General features: G+C 38.4%; 1 long non-coding RNA gene across 1 annotated transcript in view; it reads right to left on the bottom strand.

The window, feature by feature from the left end:
* Positions 1–15,598, bottom strand: part of LOC121823503 (uncharacterized) — a 33,580-nt gene that overhangs the window by 7,545 nt on the left and 10,437 nt on the right. The window contains exon 2 of the long non-coding RNA XR_006065005.2: positions 2,422–2,564. This is a non-coding gene — a long non-coding RNA (uncharacterized LOC121823503). The remainder of the gene's footprint in view (positions 1–2,421; positions 2,565–15,598) is intronic.

Below are 15,598 nucleotides of genomic sequence, written 5' to 3'. Positions count from 1 at the left end.
AAGAATATATTACCTGAGTAAACAAGAAATGCTGTGTAAGCCACTTCCAAAATTATAGAAATGACAGAGACATTTGGCTGTCTGGACAGTCACCCAAGGTTTCTCTGAAGCATTGAGCACCATCTTCAGTCTACAGACCTAGAATAACTGGTAGACATTTCTGTGAAGCAGTAATTTGGAAGGACTGTCCTGCTTTATCTTAGCAAAGTTTGGCAGTTGCTTTCCTTTGTGTCCAGTTTGGATGGTATACTGTCAGCAGTCAAAGAAAAGACAGTTTCTTGCCCAAATGATAGCTTTGCCTCAATGAAAGCAAACTCCATATGGGGGTTCTTTGCTGCCCACCATCCTTTTATGAAGTAGCTTGGTGCTGCCAGGAGCAGACATGCCTCACTGTCCTGAACAGCCCTATATTAACAAAACATTTTAAATGCCATATTCTGTAGGTCTTTGAAGTGTTTGAAGACCATCTATCTATCTATCTAAAATATATCTCTGTTTGATCTTGAAAACATACTTAAGATAACTACAAGTTTGATTGTTATAGATGCCTAACTACCAACTTTCATTTCTTAATTATCCTAAATGATTTATAATAATAGTTTTAGAGAACTAAAACTTTTGCCTTACATTTTTTAAATGAACTGCATAGGTACAATTCCTTAAACAAGAGTAGAAATATATATATATATATATATATATATATATATATATATATACATACATATACATATACAGTATGTTATAACAAAAATCCTTAAATTTCTATCAATATATAAAAATCCATACCCATGTAAAATATTTGAGAATAGTTACTTTTTAGTTTAAAGTAGATTCAACAATCTACCCTTTTATCCTTTCATTCTTATATTCCTTTATTTCTTTTCAGAGAAAGTTCCATTGCTTAGTTTTTTCCTAACCATGACCAATAAGAATTTGCAACCAACCCTCCTAAGTGATGACAAACATCCATTACTTACCAAATAACCAAAAACCATCCACCTCACCCCTTGGGACTGTGGATGTTGTGTTCCCCAGACTGCTTCCTGTTGTCTGAGGGTAATGGCATCTTTAGGGGGCCCTGAGAAAATTGAGATAATGGTCAAGTACTGGGTATAACTAGTTGTAATATTTGTTGTCCAGTCTTAGAACTGTTTCCATGCAGAGGTATCAACATATGTGTCAGGTCCTTTAGTCGTTCTAGTTTATTTCTTTGTGTCTATAGCCAAGATTTTCAGGAGGTCTCCCAGGTCAAATCTGATTTCTATTAACCTTGAAGGAATCCTATGGAAACAAAAGCATTACCTCTTTCCTGACACAATACCTTTTCTGGCTTTCATTTTAAAGTTAAGACATCCCTAAAGTATCTAGGCTGGTTAAATTCAGCAGTCCCTTTTACAATCCCATGTCTTTTAACAGCTGTTGTTCATTCATCAGCATTCAAAAAAATTCAAAGTCAACACAGCACTATACAGGATCCAGACTCCCTGTGTATTTCCCATATTTATGTGGCCTTTTCCCCCTTTACATACCTTACTCTTTTTAAGTACATTACTATTATTTTTAAACTACTTATTTTTTCCTATGACCATCTATATGCATTTTTGTTTCTTTCTTAAGCCTACACACATTTTTTAAAACACACTGTAACCTGTTTAGAGGTCCCCCCCCCCTTGAACCTGTCTTTACTGAATGTCTCTAGCCTTTTCTGACTGTGTAAGCCAAACCTTAACCTGCTAAGCTACATTTATGCCCCTCACTGTGGCTCTGGCAACTGGCTCTGCCCCCTCCTTGGGTATGTATGAGAGATGAGTCTTATGACTGTTTAAGTGTTTAACCAGGAGCTGCATTTAACCACTCCAGCTCTAGGAAGCTGATGACCACACTGTGGCTTTTTTTTTCTAAGCTTGCTGTTTCTACTTAACTTGCAGGCTACTCAAGTGTTTGCTATATTGCAGAGCCTCTTAAAGGAGCCATATCTTATCTTTCTTTTCTTTCTTTCTTTTGTTTCCCCAGCTATCTCAGGTCCTATGTGGAAATATGGGCATGTTAAGTGCCCAATGTAGCAGGCTTTCTTTTAGGCCACCAACCAGCTCCCAAAATAAAGACATGGAGACTTATTACTAGTTATGAATGCTTGAACTATTGTTACATAGTTTAAATTCCACAACAAGAAATCATTGGCCAATGTAGAGTTATCAGGATATATATATACACACACAGTCTACCATTCTGTGCTTTCTTCTTCTCTTCAGTTTCTGGAAAGCAAAAGAAAAGTGGCACTAATTGCCCAAGGCTTTGATTTAGTCCTAGAAAAAACTTCTGGTTGGTTTTAATCTCCCATCTTTGGCTGGACAAAGCACAGCTCAGGTCTTGCCAGTTTTAGAGGCTTAAGGGCATAAAGGAGTAATACCACATTCTTACTGTAATGGGCTTCTTCTTAGCAAAACATTCAAAAGTCATTCTGAACTTGAAGTTCTGTGTCAAATAGAAGCTTGAAGGATGCTCCCAGGTAAAGCTGAGTCTTCAGTGCCAGCCTCTGGTCTTGAAGAAGACAAAGTTGAAACCTCAGGGAAAGGAGAAGGAGAGAGATTACTTTGTGGAATGATTGTGAAGTTCTCAGAGCAGCACCCATCCTCAGCTTCTATTTCATGTAACAGGACATGATAAAGGTCTCCTAAGATGCCACATCCTCATAGGACCAGCTTGTGGGAGAACTATAGTTATCACATGTGGCAATCAACTGGTCCCTTTTATTAGGCAACCAATTATCACTTTATCATGATTACATAGATGTAGCTATCTCATCTTCATTCAATTCATTGAACCATCTTCAATGAACAAAATTCAAGGTAGTAGTGACAAAATAAAGCAAGCCCACTCCATCTCACATCTTGCCTGGGGAGACAGAAATCCTTCCATTTATATCTTTCAGATTGCATGCACCCTCTCAATTTATCTAGTGGTCATTTCACATAACCGACTTCTATAAAAATTGCCATGAAAGTTGCAGGAAGACAAGGAAGCTCTGAGTGAAGGTGTAGAGTTAATAATGCCCTGAGTGAATGTGCAAAAAGTAAATGAAGTCTTGAATGAATGTGTATTGTTGGCACAACCACACTAAATACCAGTAATGCCTCAGATGCATGGGAAATTAGCAAAGCCTTCCTCTCAGGTCAGGATCACAGGAATGGGAATATTTCCTCTTTTCCTAATGTGAATGTTGGCAGTGTATATGAAAACTAGCTACTGAAGCTCTTCCTCTCAGATGTTTACAGACTGAGACCACTCATCTATAGAGATCTCTTATTGAGACTAGCTAGCCTCTTCCTCTGCACTATGCATAATAAACAGCTGAGGTTGAGGGTTGTTGCTGTACCTGAAGTGGCTCTGTCAGAGCATGAATGCCCTGCCTGATCCTAGCTTTTCTGTATATGTGTCTTCCTTTCTTCAGTGTCTGTCCTGTCTTCATTCCCTCTCTGTTCCTAGTCAAGTCACCAAGAGAACACAGAGAGTACTACTAAAAGTCATCTCAGATCTCTGTGTCTGAATATTGGAAATGTTTTCAATAGGAAGAAGGAAATTTAGTGCTTAACTCTATATTGTCTTTAATTATTTTTTTTAGCTATTTCCTGTAACTCTAAGGGAAATAATACCTTAGAGGTAAGTACATTTATTCAACTTTTCTTACATTTTCTGATATTGTCCTCTATACCAACCTCTGCCTTCCCAAAACATTCACCTCACCCTTTTCTTTCCAGGATTATCCCAGATGAAATACACCTTAAACTGGTCACCATTTCTATGATCATTGTGTGCCAGTCAATGTTCTATGCATTTATTTATGATTTAAACTGCAGCACTATGAAGTAGGTGCCTATATTAATGTCCTATTACCAATGAGAACACTTAGGAATATAGAGGTATTTACATAACCCCCCATAGGTAATAAATCAAGTCATGGGTAGCATGGCCTTTCTTTAGAGCCCACGGTTTAGTGACTCCCCCTCATAAGAGGAGTTTCCATTGTGTTCTCAATATCTAGATTGGAGTTTGTAACAAGTTACAGGTCTGATTTTCACTTTATGTTAACAGGTGAGCTTTTGTTTAGTAGATCATGAATCAAAATGAAGGATCAAATGTAAAGTGTTTTGTACAGTTTGGAGAAGATCGTCATCTTGTTAGCCGTGACATGGACATGAGGTTTATTTTCCTACATGGAATAATCTAATTCAGAGGAAGTTCAAATTCTGGTATCCTTCCTTTTCAACCAGATAAATTATGGGAAAATATAAAATAAGAAAGATGTTAGATACTAAAGACTTTGCTTTTGTTGGAAGTGAACTGATGTCTAGAGAGATTTAAGCAATGTCAATAAAGAATGGAGAAACAAGGCTAGTGTGTTGCTACTATAGCCATATCTTGGAGTTTTCCATGACTATAGGAAAATAAAAGCCTTTAACCCTGGGCTATACTCCACATAATATGGGAATGATGGTTCAGGGGGAAAGGGAGAATATAGCAGAAGTAAGTCATGTTTCAAGCTTCTTATAGAATAGACTTGGCATACAAGTGATGGGAAGGTCCTCTTTATTCCCAGACGAGATGCAGAGAAATTGAGAGCAATGAATGGATAAGACAAAGCCTTATTCAGGAAAAGATGCAGTTCTGAGTGAGACCACAAGAGAGGCCAGCAGAATAACACTAACCACTTCAGAGCTTGGAGACCCCTTTGTTCATGAATAGTACTAGAAGAGAAAAATAAAATGACCTGGTAACCTCACATGTGGACACAGGAATGATATAGAAAAAATCTAGGTAATGTAGGGATCTTTCTTTTGCTCCTCAACTTCCATGAAAACTGAGTTCCTCTCCAATATCAAGATACCACTGAGATGAAATAAAACGGGGTGAAATCTAAAAGACTAAGTATCCACTGTTACTTCTAAAGCAGTTACACTTGGGAAAATGACTTTGCATAGAATGGGGAAGAAACCTGAAGGGAGAATTTACATGTTTCAGGAAATATAACAAAATTATTTATCTGGCAAACCCAAATCCCAGTAGGGTGGGGTTTGTCACAAAAAATCCCTTGTGTAGAATAAAACGACATTACTATCATTTTCTTTTACATTTTAGTTTTTTCTTGAGCAAACATGGAATCATAGTATATACTGCATGGGTTGCTATGTTCTCTTCAACAAGCTAAAATCCCTTGGACTTGAGAACTGTAATGCTGAGTTTTTTCAGGTACTTCTGGCTTGACTTACAAGTAAGCATAGTGGATACCTAAGAATATTTGTTGAAATGTTGCCTTGGGTCCCAAAGACAGAGAATGCAGCTCTCTAGAACTTTCTCCCAGCCAATTAAAGAAAAGACAAATTCACACTGTATGGAATTCTTTTTGGATCCATATCCTTCCCTCACAGCTGTTTTCCTGCTGAGAGCTGGTTGGGGAATCCGAACTGGGCTCACCGCAGCCTCCTCTGGCTGTTTTTAACCCAGGGAGCAGCTTGAAAACAAGACAGGCCAATTAGTAGTGCATCTAATTTTTGTAATTTCCAAAACCTTCCGTCACAGCGAGGCTATTACAGGAAAATTAACCTGTAGCAGCTGAAATCATTCAGTGTAGAGTTTAGCCAGAGGCAGAAAACAAAACTGAGATATACACGGGAAGCACAGAGCTCTCCCTTTCCAAGGACTGAGAAAAGTCAGCCAAAATGTGAAAACCTTGTTCTTCCACCGACCCTCCCAATGCTTTGGGAGACAGAGGGCTGGGAACAGATATAAGCAAGGGAGGCCATACAATGGGATTGGCTTGGAGGTACTGTTTGTTACTCAGTGGCCTTGAGTGAATGAGCGTGGAGGACAGAAAATCAGATACAATGAGAAGGAAAACAGCTTCTGTAGCGAAGTCTGGTCCAAGAAGGCTCATAATTGAATATTTTAATGAATGAAATTTGAGGCTGTTGTCTGATAATATAATTGATATCTTCTTAGAGTCAAGGGTAAGAAGATTTTTCTTTAATAAATCAGATCTTTTGTCAAACATTGTTAATGAAATATCCTGAGTTGCTATTTTTGTTTAAATTACATTTATTTATTTATTGTGTGTGAGTGTGCATACATGCACGCGCGTGTGCATGTGCATGTGCGCGTGTGTGCGTGCGTGTGTGCGTGTGTGTGTGTGTGTGTGTGTGTGTGTGTGTGTGTGTGTGTGTATGCCATACCACATATCTTGGGGTCTGAGAACAACTTTTGGGAGGGAGTTTGTTCTCTCCTTCCACTGTTTAAGCCCTAGGGACCTAAGTCAGATCATCAGGCTTGGAGGCAGGTACCTACACTCACCAAGCCATCTCTCTGCCAAACTTGTTGTTCTTTATTAAGGAAAAAGTAGTAACTGATAGAATTATTTTGCAAATCTATGGTATCTATTTTTTCAAGACAGCCCATTCTGTGGCTGCTCACTAGGAAACAGGAAGATCTCAGTAATGAGTAGGATCTTCTGTACCCTGTACTAGGGCAAACAATCCCCTGACAAATCCTTCTTGAGACAGCCAGAGGGAATATTCACTTCTCCTGTCAGTAGACGTCAGCTCACCTGAGTTAGAGTTGTCCTGTCAGATCTTCTTTTCTTATGTAGCCTTGTCAGTGAAACCCAGTGACTAAACTCAATCTTTTGTTTCGGGGCTAGAGCCAATGATTAACTAGAGTCTTTATAAATACAAGCATGTAAATATATCTGGGAGAATGCATCCCAGGTACACAGTCATATGTGGCGATGGCACACAAAACAATTTATAGAATTCCCAGTGTCTTTCTAGAACTCATGAAGCTGCACATTAAAAAGTACAGATTTCCACCTTTAACGAGCACTCAATGGTCCCGAAGAGCTGGTATTTTCTTCAGCACTGGGAATTGAACTCACACCTTCATGAACACCAGGCAAATGTTCTACAGAGCTACACCCACAGCCAGAAGAGCTTGTGAACAAAGCGGCTTTGGGGACAGAAGGTCTGTTACAGGTCTGGGTTATGCATTGCAAGCACACTTTAAGGCAGTGCGGATGCTGCTGGCTCACACTTCACAGCTAGCCTGGGATGAAACAGTGCCACACTCACTCAGAAACCAAAATAAACCTGGAGAGAGCTCAGTCTCTCTACACCCTTCCCTGCAATCTGGGTAAGTGACACAAATGCCAACTAAAGTGCACTCAGTGCAAGTTGCAAACAGTTGTGGTTCTGCGTGCGAGTTGTGGTTCTGTGTGGGAGTGCAAATGAAACGTACCCTTCACCAAGTGGTGAAGACTTCTGGGCTCCTGATTTAGGACTACATCAGCCGGAGGTCTGATGTTCAGGAATGTGTTTTTGCCTCTCAAAAGGCACTGGTAGAATGCTACTGAGATGGGTCTTAGTCAGAAGCCCAGCAGAAAATGCTTTTTAGTGACTTTCCCTAAGAACGGTAAATAATTATCACTTTCCATTTTGTCTTTACTCAAAGCTTTCACAAAACATCATGTATTTTAGGCTATGAACTTTGACATAAACTAGATAATAGAATGGAAGACAAGAACTTCAGTATTGTCAAGCCTTATGTTTAGGTTCTGATAGAGAAACATAAATGTGCAGCAGGGCCTGCCCACTCAAAAGGGTCAATAGCTAAGCTACAAACATGTGATCAAGGTTGGTGCTGTAAATCAGAGATCCTTTTCTGAAAGAAGTATGGAATGAATCACTCCATGAAAACAATTTTAGTTAGCAGATCCAAACAGCTTAGACTTATTAAATAGGCTGTTGAAGGCTGTACCTTTGCCATGAATTATAGCTTGTGAGTGGCTATTGATGATGGGGATGATGATGATTGATGATGACAGAAAGACAAATAGTCTGAAGAAAAAGTAAAATGACCTCAATATTACTCAGAAAAAAACTCCATAATGCGCAGAAAACTTTATGTGCTTTGAATAGATGATTGTACCTCATGTCTGCATGTTTACCTCAAATAATGGATTATGGGGCCTCAGATTGTAGCTTGGTAGTAGAACACTTGCTTACTGTGTGAAAGGCCTTAAGTTTGATGGTCAATACTTCAAGACAATAAAATAAAACAAGAAAAATACAAAAGACAGCAAAACAGCAGCAGAATGGTTTTAGATGAAATCATTGCCTGAAGCTTTAGACTTGGGAAAAGAATGTTATCAGTGACCAGGTGAACAACAGATTAATATTCTAGGTCTGCAAGTGCTTTGTTGATATGTTATTTAGTGATTAGAAAACTGTGGGGAGAAACATCATGGAACTAAAAAGAGTAAGAAGAAGGAAGAAGGAGGAGGAGAAGAAGACAGGGAGGAGGAGGAAAAGGCAGGCATGGTGGTCTCCACATACATATTTATAATACCAATGCAGGAAGGTCATCAGTACAAGGTCAACTTTAGCTACATAGTGAGCATCTGATAATGGGGGTGGGTGGGTGAGAAGACAGATAGGAAGGAGGAGATACACTGAAATTATAAATTTAAAATATGTTCAAGAAATACTGCAGAAAAACAAATTTAAAAATATATTACATTCTTCCTAAAATTTAAGGAGATGCAGTCTCCACAGAACAAGAGATAATAAAGCATAAGACTGATGTTTCAAACGAAAAGGAGGCTTGCTGAGAAGTACATGTAATTTTGAAAATGGAAAATTAAAGAAGAATTTTTAAAAGCTACAATTATAACAGCAGATTTAATGTCATCCTCAAAGAGACTATTTGAACACATTAAATCAGTGGGATGGGGAGGCAAACTTGAAAATATTTCAGAATTCCCCCCAAAATAAAATAAAAATGGGGTGATTTATATTGAAGAGAAAGAATAACATCCTTACAAATAGACAGCTGATGTTTGTAAGGATGAGAACAAATTGAATGGAAGCAGTAATTTAAAATGATATAGACAAAGTCTCCCTGACACTGAATTAAATCACAATCCTGAAAATTAAAACTTTTCCTGAAGTACATGTGCCAATATAAATAGAAGACTATCTCCCACATTAAACCTAGAGAAACTTTTTTTTCCTTCAAAGCATAAAGAAGCCTCCAAGCTCTGTACTTACTATTTTTGTAGCTGAACAAAGTGCTTCAAAACTTAACCCAGTAGCCATGTTCTTACTCTCAGATTCTAGGAATACAGAGTGTGAAAGTGATGATGGAGGGAATGAATGAAGACAATGAATGGCATGCATTCATTCAGGATTTATCAATCATAAGAACATATTTTAATGGCAACTCCTGCAGAGAGAAGAAAGGGGACCTGAATTTTGAGAGGTAGGAAGACAGAGAAGGGATGGATGCTTTCTATGGGACTCTCTGGAGAGGATCAATTATCTTTTGTTTTATTTTGTTTTCATAGACTATGAGGGAGCAGAATGGTGCTTTGTGCTTTGTTGTTTCTTGGAAAGCAAAAGTTCAGAGGCTTTCTCCATCATTGCTACCTGCTGGAAATTCAAGGCTCAGATAAAATGAAGTAGTCATCAGTTTAGTTCTTCTCACATTTGACAGCTAGAAGGTGAATGACTGGAAGCTGGAATCACCTGAAAGCTCTATTAGTTATATATCTGATATTTTTGCCAAGAGATTGTGAGGGAAATGGACAGCAGGCTAGACTCTGGGCTGTTGGTGGAGTGTGGCTTTCTCACAACTTGGCGGCCTCAGGATGGTTGGATTTTTCTATACCGTAACCTGAGAAGTCACGTGTTGGTTTTCTGAGTCAAGTAAACAGAAATTCCATTTCCTGCTGTGAGCCATTCTTGTTGGCCATATAGTTGAGTCCCTACTATATCCTAGGGGTCTAATAAGTCTAGGATTCTGAGAGGAACAGGGTATCTAACTTTCAAATGAAGAATGCCAAGAATTTGTATCCTTCTGAAAAAGATCCTAAAATAGCAATCTCCATTATAATTATGAAAGGTCCCTGGCTAAAGATCAGGTTAAGTCTCAACAGACACTCTGAAAATGGAAAGCACACTTTAATGACCTAAGCTACTGAATGTTGTAACTTTGTAAAGCAGTACACCATTGTTTTTCCCTTGTCCCTTCTCATGAGCCCGAGTGGGAACCTCACTTCATCCTTACTGCCAACAGTTGCTAAGGAGTATCACACTGCATATTGACAGCATGAATCAAGGTCAATTCAATATTTGAAATCTGGTTCCTACTGAACACATATTTCCTTCATACCATTATAAAGAAAGAAAAAGTTCTTGTCATACAGGTCCTTCACTTGCTTAGTTAGAATTACCCCAAGGTATTTTCTATCATTTGTGGCTACTGTAAAGGGTGATGTATCTCTGATTTCCTTCTCAGCCTGTTTGTCAATTGTATATAGGAAGGCTACTGATTTTGAGTTAATCTTGTATCCTGCTACATTGCTGAAGGTGTTTATAGGCTGTATGAGTTCCTTGGTCAATTTTTTGGGGTCACTCATGTATACTATTATGTCATCTGCAAATAGCGAAAGCTTGACTTCTTCCTTTCCAGTTTGCATCTCCTTGATCTCCTTATGTTGTCTTATTGCTCTGGCTAGAACTTCAAGTACTATATTGAATAAGTATGGGGAGAGCAGACTGTAGCATGAATCTTAAAGAGTATTATTAATAAAACAAACCTGGAGTCAAGTATTGTGGTGAACACTGGAAGATCAGAGAGACAGAACAGGCCACAGCTAATCTCACCTTGCTAATTCCTCAGCTGATTCTGTTTCTTCAGATTGGAACCTTCTAAGTCCTCATCCAGAATGAATCTCAGCTGAACTGCTGCTCAAAAGCCTAAATGCTTAACCAGTCTCTAGTTCCTGGTCCTTATGCCTTATATACCTTCCTGCTTTCTGCCATCACTTCCTGGGAGTAAAGGCTCACTTCGTGGGATTAAAGGTGTGAGTCACCATGCTTAACTGTTTCCAGTATGGCTTTAAACTCACAGAGATCCAGGTGGATCTCTGCCTCTGGAATGCTAGGATTAAAGGCATGTGCCACCACTGCCTAGCATCTATGTTTAATATTGTGGCTGTTCTGTTCTCTCACCCTCAGATAGGTTTATTAGGGTGCACAATATTTTGGGGAACACAATACCACCACAATGGACAGCCTTGCCTTGTTCCTGATTTTAGTGGAATCGCTTTGAGTTTCTCTCCATTTAATTTGATGTTTGCTGTTGGCTTGCTGTAAATTGCCTTTATTATGTTTAAGTATGTTCCCTGTATTCCTGATCTCTCCATGACCTTTATCATGAAGGGGTGTTGGATTTTGTCAGATGCCTTTTCAGCATCTAGTGAGATGATCATGTGGGTTTTTCAGTTTGTTTATATGGTGTATTACATTGACAGACTTTCATATGTTGAACTACCCTTGCATCCCTGGGATTAAGCCTACTTGATCATGGTGGATAATTGTTTTGATGTGTTCTTGGAGTTTTTCTTGCCAGTATTTTATTGAGTATTTTTGCATCAATGTTAATGAGGGAGATCGGTCTGTAGTTCTCTTTCTTTGTTGCGTTGCATCTTTGTTTGACTTAGGAATCAGGGTAATTGTAGCCTCATAGAAGGAGTTTGGTAATGTTCCTTCTGTTTCTATTGTGTGGAACAATTTTAAGAGTATTGGTATTAACTCTTCTTTGAAGATCTGGTAGAATTCTGCACTGAAACCATCTGGTCCTGGGCTTTTTTTGGTTGGGAGATTTTTAATGACTGATTCTATTTCCTTACCCACTTTGAAAATCAATATGGTGCTTTCTTAGAAAATTGGGAATCAATCTCCCCCAAGACCCAGCTATACCACTCTTGGGCATATTCCCAAGGAATGCTCAATCATACCACAAAGGCACATGCTCAGCTATGTTCATAGAAGCATTGTTTGTAATAGCTAGAACCTGGAGACAACCTAAATGCCCTTCAACTGAAGAATGGATAAATAATGTGGTACATATACACAATGGAATACTACTCAGCAGAGAAAAACAATGACATCCTGAGGTTTGCAGGCAAATGGATGGATCTAGAAAAAATCATCGTGAGTGAAGTAACCCAGACTCAGAAAGACAAACATGGTATGTACTCACTCACAGGTGGATACTAGATGTGGAACAAGGATGACTGGACTGCTACTCACAACACCAGGGAGGCTACCTAGTAAAGAGGACCCTAAGAAAGACACAGGGATCACCCAATGACAGAGAAATGGATGTGAGGTGGGGGGTAATGAAGGGCATGGTTTGGGGGAAAGAGAGCTTAGGGGAGTGGGAGATCTCAGCCAGAACAAGAACAGAGATGGAGAACAAGGAAAGAGAGACCATGATAAATGAAGACCCCATGGGAATAGGAAGAAGCAAAGTGCTAGAGAGGTCCCCAGAAATCCACAAAGATACCTCCACAATAGACTACTAGCAAAGGTTGAGAGAAAGCCTGAACTGACCTACTCTGGTGAATGGATGGCCAAATACCCTAACTGTCTTGGTAGAACTCTCATCCAATGACTGATGGAAATGGATTCAGAGATCCACGGCCAGGCCCCAGGTGGAACTCTGGGAGTCCAATCAGCGAGAAAGAACAGGGATTGTATGAGTGAGAGATGTTGAGTCCAAGATTGGAAAAAGCACAGGGACAAATAGCCAAACTAGTGGAAACACATGAACTATGAACCAATAGCTGAGGACCCCTGTAGATGTAACCAATCGTCTTTTTAAAATAAGAAACACAGAGCCAATGTAAAAGAGAAAGCCGAGAGGTCAGAGCTCAGAGATAAAATCTTACCTCCTGCAGTGCTCCTAGCTTCCCCGAGAGAGGGAGGTACTTCCTGTGTCTCTGTTTAAATAATCTTTCTGTTCTGCCTTCTCATTGGTTGTAAACCCAACCACATGACTGCCTCATCACTGCCTGTAAGTACCGCCCTCCAGGTCTTAAAGGCGTATGTCTCCAATACTGGCTGTATCCCTGAACACACAGAAATCTACCTAGCTCTTCTAACCACCACGCTCTTGCTATGGCTCTGATAGCTCTGACCCCAGGGCAACTTTATTTATTAATATAAAATTAAAATAACATTTCAGTACAAATAAAATATCACCACATTTCCCCTTTTCTATTTTAATAAAAAGAAAAAAGGCAAAAGGTTATAACTAACAAAAGAAAAACTATATACAAAAGTACAATAACTATATACAATATATACAAGTAACAAATACCTAAACGATGTCTAGTCCATTTGTATTTGACAAATCAGAGAAAATAATTCCCTTATCTATCCTATTTTAGTAAGTTCAAAATGTATCTAATTCACTTTCTATCCTAATTAATCTTCAACTATAACTAACTAATCTTCAACTCCCTCAGAGACCCAAGAAGGAAATAATATTAGCTAACAAAAATAAAAACAAGAAGTGCACAAAAGCAACTTCCAAAAATTTTGTGAGTTGCCAGAAACAGCCAGCTGCCTGGACAGTCACCTGAGGTTTCTCCACAGTGTTGGGGCATCATCTTTAGCCTATAGGCTTATCGTATCTGACAGACTCATTTGTGAAGTAGGTTGTACACAAGGTCAACAGTTCAACCTCACATTGGGTGAGAGCAGTCCATGTACCAGAAACACCTGAATTCCACTAGTGTCATGTCATGATTCAGGATTTTAAATTCTGGAAATTGTTGATGGTTTTTGAATTCAGCTGTCCATTCTTCTTGGCTGTGTATATATGGCTTCATCTCAGCATCCCCTTCTTCTCCACATCCCTCTATTAAATGCCAGTCTACTATTGAGAGGCGTGAGCTTTCAGTTGCTGTTCCATTGCACAACAGAAGCCATCGGCCCACTGCCTGTTCAGCTGCCTTCTAAGAAAAGGACACTGTACCTTTTCCGGATTGTGAAGTCCACTTCAGGGATGGTGCCATATTGTCCTGGCCTCAGAAGATGCCTTTTGATAAAGCCATAACCACACTTGTTTTGGCAGGAATTGGTAGTCCTTTGTTTCGTGTTCTGTCTGTCCATTTTTTCTGTTGATTTGAGGATACTTTGTTGTCCAGTGGCTAACTTTTGCCACAATGAAAATTAACTACATATGCAGTTTCTTCAATGCCCATATTTTCTCTGAAGTAGATTGGTACTGCCAGTAGCCGACATGTCTCAAAAAAGAAAAATTTCTAAGTTATTAAAACATTTTAAATGCCATATTCTGTAGATCTCTGAAGGGTTTGAAGATGACCTGTCTAAAATACATCTGCTCAATTTTTAAAACATATCTAATATGACTACAATTTCTATTGTAATGTCTAACTACTAACTTTCATTTCTTTATATCCTAATAGTTGGTAATAATGTAAAGTATTTAAAACTAGTAATTGTCTTTTTCTTTTTTTTTTTTTTTAAACAAGAACCTTAAATCTAATCTCCTTTGCTTAGCCTTTTTCCTAACCCTTGACAACTTGTAACCTACCCCCCTAAATAATGAAAATTATCCCAGACCCAAAACCCATTAAAAGAACCAAAAAAAAACCACCCGCCCCACACCACCTCTTTGGGAATGTGGGCCTTATTCTTAAAATTGCTTCCTGCTGGGTATGGGCGAAGTTATCTTTATCCTGAAAGAAAAATTTAAGTTAATTGTCAAATTCTAGGAAAGGTAACTATATCCTTCATTATTATCCAGTCTGTGTATAATGCCAAAGTTCAGGGTTTATCTCAAGTCCTTATTCAAGTAGTCTTTGAGACTGGATCATCTCAGCTAGTCATCTCAAAATTGCTCTGAGCACCTTGTAGTTCAAAGCTGATCTATAGATGATGTTTGTCAGTTCAGTGATATTATTATTGTCCACGTGGAATTGTTGTTGTTGTTGTTGTTGTTGTGGGGCCCCATTTTCTTCCTGGAGACTTCAGTTGATGTTAGGCCTGGCCATGATTTCCTGCAGAAAACTGATAAGAGACTCGAACACAAAGACATATATATGCAGCTAATTGAAGCCTTTTTTCTAGAATTAGTTAGTACTCTATATGACCATTCATATCTTAACAAAGTTTAAAATGTATATATATATATATATATATATATATATATATATATATATATATATATAAATCTTGTAAATTTTGATATAAAATTTATACTTTAAGAAAAGTTTAAAGAATCAGAATAGAATCAAAGAGTTGAGATTAGTAATAGAATAGTCCCTTAATTAATTTGGCTTTTGTCCTGTCCCATAGCAGAAAATGGCTCTTTCTGGCATGATACAGGGAGTTTGCATTTTCCTTTTAACAACATGCTTGAGTTTAAAGAAGGAGAGAGCCATTCTCCAACTCCAAAGTCAGCTTTAAATTTTAATTGAACTGGGACTATTAGAAAACCAATAGTGTTAAATCTTTAGAGAAAAGCAGAAACAAACATTTAAGAAGACATAAAATTTTTTAGATAATATATACCCATACACCATTTCACTCTGTTTCCTGGGATAGATGATTTGTCCCTTTTCTTCAGTTGTCTCATTTGTCTTGTGTTCTTTAGATTCCTTAACCTTCATTCTCCTAAAAGACAAAAACAAAAACCTTCCCCCAAGACTAATTTTGGGGATGTTCCTTTTTGG

This window comes from Peromyscus maniculatus, chromosome 17 (genome assembly GCF_049852395.1).
Source record: "Peromyscus maniculatus bairdii isolate BWxNUB_F1_BW_parent chromosome 17, HU_Pman_BW_mat_3.1, whole genome shotgun sequence".
Lineage (NCBI taxonomy): Eukaryota > Metazoa > Chordata > Mammalia > Rodentia > Cricetidae > Peromyscus > Peromyscus maniculatus.
This window is presented reverse-complemented; position numbering and strand designations above follow the sequence as displayed.